Genomic DNA, 5,318 nt, shown 5'->3' with positions numbered 1-5,318 from the left:
AAAAAATGGCGCCACCGTCTGGAAGACGTTGAAGTAACGAGCGTTAGCTGTTTGGTTTACTAGAATTGGTATGAATGAGATTAAAGCACGCGGCAGGTGGTTGTTTCTACAATGCTATTGTAGATGCGCTACAAGTCTCTCTGCGAGATGTGCTGTTTTCTAGTTGCTGCCACAGATGGCGCTGTGATCTGAGGGTGGTAGCAGACCCCACGGAATCTCGAAACGTGATGAGTAAACGCTAATGTCTTAAAAAACAAAAAGCGGGAAGTTACAGAACTGAGCTCGTAAGTTACTCACGCACTTCTATATACAATGCAATCAGGGCTGACTGACACAGTTGGGGTCTTTCTTTGTTTCCTAGAACGCCTCGATGATTTCACAGGTGTGCATGTACACTATGTCAGGCTAAAATGGTTGTCTGATGGAAAATTGTGTCGACGTCTTTCTTTGGTGACTCGCTGTTCCGCGCTTCCTTCTTGAGATGAATGATGTCCATGTCGCTCAACTTGCCATATTGCTGCCTCTTTCTGCTTCATTTTCCCAATTCCATCTCTTATCCTTTACGGCGCGGTTGACGAGTCCAGAGGAGGTCTGGCAGTTAATGCGCTCTTTCTTTCCTCACGATCAATGCTAATTTATTTTCATGTTTTATCTCCACCCGCCTTCTCGTTGTCGTCCTTAGAGCGTCTGCAGCGATTAAGTGTACCGCGTATACGTGCGTAAGCTAAGTATCGACAGTCGTACTCGGCGATGACTATGCGTACACCGACATGCATGCTTTCCACGGAGAGACGAATGCTTGTCCTGCAATTTTCTGGTTCCGCCTTACGAGAGTGTTGGTTCGTTTATAAATATGTAGTGCTTGCAGGTCATTCTATTATGACGCTTCCCGGCAGACTCAGGAGAACGTCGTCCCGAAAACACGGCGAAGACTACACTGTAGCTGGAGCCGATTTTTTTTTTTTTTAAATTACCGTCAGAATGGTACCCAGAATGGAACCAGCCCGACGCCACGAGCGGGATTCGAACCAATGCTGGTAAAGAAGCTTGGTTTCCCGATGCCTCAGACCACTCAGTCATCTACGCAGCGTCTCACCACAATGTGTTTTAATGATATATGTAACACTTGCTGAAGACAAAATCGTCGTCATCCTTCATCCATTCTTTCAGCGCTCTCAAATTATCGGCGCCAAAAGTGCAGCAGCCGTGGACGCGCTATGCAGCCGGATTAGCCATAGAGGTAGGAAGGCTCAGTGCCATGGAAGCACACTGCATTGGCCACTGATGGTGACATTCATTTTTTTTTACGATAATTCTTGCTTTACTGTGGAGAAATTTCCGGCAGTAATCGCGAGGCTCTCCCTCCTGTAGTCATCAACCGTGCTCCTGAACCTTTCAAGCTTAACTTCACTGTAAGGCTCTCTTATGTCGTCAACGGCAGCTGTAGGGCCACACACAGGTGAGAAGGCGACCAAGGCGGCCGAACGCTTCGCTGAGGCCGAAGAAGTGAACGAAGAGGAGCAGGTGACAAGAACAAAAAAATTCACGCGTAAATGTGCCTCGCTTGGTGGCATGCCTTCATCAGTACAGAATAGTATAAGGTGAGTTTTTTGGTTACGGCTATTATTTGCCAGGGCATTCAGTCGAGGTAATTCTGGCTTAACGCAATGCTCCCATTTAACCCAGGACGTCGCCCTCATGTATCTACTAGGTCCGTATACTTTTATGGTTTACAAGTGTTCAACGTCCCAAATCGACTCAGCCTATGAGGGACGCAGTAGTGAAGGGCTCCGGAAATTTCGACCGCCTGGAGTTCTTTAACGTGCACTGATATCGCACAGTACAGGGGCCTCTAGAAATTCGCCTCCATCGAAATTCGACCGGCGTATACTTCTTCCTCCCCTAACAGTCCAATTCCCCAACAAACTGCCTCGAGCCTCCCTTTCAAATAAGCACCCCATTCATTCATTCATTCATTCATTCATTCATTCATTCATTCATTCATTCATTCATTCATTCATTCATTCATTCATTCATTCATTCATTCATTCATTCATTCATTTTATTCGATATTATTTCGCGGCTGTTCAAACTCGGTGAAATTTCGGTGCGTTCTTGCCTCGTGGGTTTGTGAAGTTGAGCGCAGCTCCCTGACGGCGGTGCAAGCAGTCCAGGTTATATAGTCCAGCTACAACCAAAGAAATCCCATTCCTGTCGCCCGCATTTCACGCATCAGCAGTGCATCGCTTTTCTTAGAGATGAGCTATTCATAGTAGAGGGCGGCATTCAGAGCGCAGGGAATTCAGAGTAGAAAGCGTCAGGACGTTTAGTGCACTCGTTAGATTGACATCAGTAGAGAACGTCGGTAAGAACGTACTGCTAAAAAATAATCTCTAGTCTATCCCGTTGTCCAGAGTAGACGTAAGCATGAGATTGAAAACTAGAAAGGGATAGTGTTATTTAGGACGGCTCATAGGGGTTAGTATGAGTACTTGGGTGTAATAATCAGGTATTTCGGCTGCTGAAACTGAAAGTGCCCCCCCCCCCCCCCCCCCCCCCGCATTCTCCCGCCTGTGATATTTGGAATTGGGCAGCGTGCATGCTCTCCCTGGCTGCTTTCGTGGCTTGGGGAGCCTCCATACTCGGCCACTTTACATAGCTGGACAGCGCGTTTGGCTTTCTTTGGCGCGTTTGGCTTTTGATGCCTTACATGCTGCCACGTTAGCCGCTTCTCTTTTTCGTGCTGGGAAACCCGCTCAGCGCCTCCCGATGTTTCGCTGTTTTGCGCCCCCCAGTTCCCTCCCTTCCGGTGACCTCACCCACGGCCGGACTGGAGAAGCGGCGCGCCACCACTACTGCAGTCCGGCCGTGCCACAGCAAGTATTCGCGGGCGCATAACGAACGAATGAACGATGACAAAGACGTCGGTTTCAAGCACGCAGCGCGAGAGGCTACCAGTTAGAATGCGCAGCGCGAGAAGCTACACGCGGTGATGGCCAAGTGGTCTAAGGCACTGCTCTCTTCACGCCGCCGCTAGTTCGGGTACCACTCGGTACTATGCCATTATAAAGTCTTTCTGCTGGATACCGAAGCGGAGGCGTGAAAAGTTTCGCAGTATTTCGAATAAGTTCTGCTTCATGTTCGGTTTCAGGTTCGCCGCGGTTCCAGGACAATGTTCACCTTAGTTTGCCGAAAATAGGACCTGAAAGCAACTCATGCTTAATTAAAACTGGCCCGATTCTAACTTCTCACGATACACTTCCACAACACGTAGTCGCAGTATCGGCTCCTTTAAATATTCGAATATCTACGGTTGGAACCTATAAATCATTCAATCAACTAAAGAAACAATCAAACAATAAGTAAGTCAGTCAACCAATCCGCCAATCGATCGGATGATTGAATTGGGAGTCAGTCGGTCAGTCAGTCAGTCAGTCAGTCAGTCAGTCAATCAATCAATCAATCAATCAATCAATCAATCAATCAATCAATCAATCAATCAATCAATCAATCAATCAATCAATCAATCAATCAATCAAACAAACAAACTACGACGAACAGAAGGCGATCTAGGTAGCGAGACAAGGTGTATGTTCAAGGAGTGCTACAGAAGTAGGAGGATACCGCATCCGGCTCATGGAAGTTTTGTGGAATGAGCCAAGAAGTGAAAGGAAAAGCCGCCGTTCCCTACATTCCTGTGGAATAATATTCATCTTGGGACCCGCTGCAAACGAGACATGCAAGTCCTGGCCATTGTTCGGAAATTGTCCCGCGCGCAGGACGACGCGGAGTAGGCGATAACCACAGCCCTCGCGATGCACGCATTCCGGTTCCACGAATAAAGAAGGGAGCCATTCGCTCTGTTGTTACCCCTCAGGTCTGCCGCGCCGACGCAGGTGCCTCTCGTATCAATGGCCCACGCGGCGCCGAAAATGACTTTCTCGAAAGCAGTCGTCATAACGCTGGCCCTGCCATCTGCCAAGAAGAGCTCGTGAGTGTCCCTCCGTGCTCGGAGCCATGCCTAATGCAACAGCGGCGCAAGTTCAAGGCTGCAGTGGCAGAACGCACCGCAACAGCGTGAGGGGGTCCTGCTAATGTTGTTTCTCGGTTACACCCGCGCCGCCGGACGCGACGCATTCGCTGGAGCGCGTCGTCTCAGGGCGCCTCCCCCAGTCGTGATACTCGCTCCTCCTCCGTCCGACCGCAGGAATCGCAGTGCGCGCAGATAAGCGTGCAAGCCACCTCCAGCGTTGCAGAGAAGCCCGCATTCCTCGCAGATGGTCTTCGCAAGAGAGAGCACGCCCGGCGTCGGCTGGGTCGCAGACAATGGTCCCTCCCTTTCCGTCACGCTCACGCTCTTCTTTCCCCTCAGAGCAGTGATCTGGACAGCGCTCCCGAGTCCCAAATGACATCCTGCGTCGGCCCGGTCCGATGGGAAAACTGAAATTTCGCGGGGCGGTCCCGCCTGAGCAAATAAGCAAGTGCAACGCTCCCGGCTCTGTAGCTCTGTGATTGGAAGTCGAAACCGCAGAGACGACGACGACAAAAGGAGAGGGCCTCAACGCCGCCGCCTCTGCCTTCGTCGCCCCAGCGACCGCAATCCGGATCCGAAACCAACACCCGCACCGAAAAGTGAATAACATACACATACACATTTGCCCGCGCGCGCGGTTCGTTGTTGCAGCTTTCAGACCACAAGCGAAATCACCTCCTCCGCCCCCCGCGCGGAGGAAGGAGAGTGAAGAAAAGTGCCCTCTGATAACTCTCATTATGCAGGCACACAGACGCACACGACGGATAGAGAATTTTCGGAGGAGGTAGAGCAGACACGCAACGAACCGACAGCGAAGGTCGAGAGACCAGCAACAGAGAAACTGCCCCTTTCAAGCAAAGCAGAACGAGCGCAACGCCAACGTGATTGCTCTTGTTTTCTTTCGTGTTTCTCTCTCGCTTCGAACCGCACGCCTTGCCGCGGCTTTAGAAGCGCCGGAGCCAGCCGGCAGCACCGCAGCACTCAGCGGCCATTGATAAAGCGCCATCACGCGGAGCCGCGCGGCAGCTGCCGGCACCACCGGTCTACCGGCGAGCAGCTTGAAAGCAAGAAAACGAAAATAGGTACAATTAAGGGGTCCTAATGACCCCCCTCTTCCGCACACCGTAAACCAATGGGAGAGCGTGCTCTGACGAAGCTCAGCCAATCAGAGAGCGGAGAGAGGTAAACTTTAGTGAGCCGGTCCTAAAGCGCTTGTGGCGCCTCCGCGTCGTCTGCTAGCCCGTCGGCCTCGGCAGCCTCGGCGAGCTCGCTCATCAGACCGGTC

The sequence above is a fragment of the Amblyomma mixtum genome, chromosome 5, assembly GCF_055824585.1.
Source record: "Amblyomma mixtum isolate Tamu chromosome 5, ASM5582458v1, whole genome shotgun sequence".
NCBI classification, from domain to species: domain Eukaryota; kingdom Metazoa; phylum Arthropoda; class Arachnida; order Ixodida; family Ixodidae; genus Amblyomma; species Amblyomma mixtum.
Note: the sequence above shows the minus strand (reverse complement) of the source record.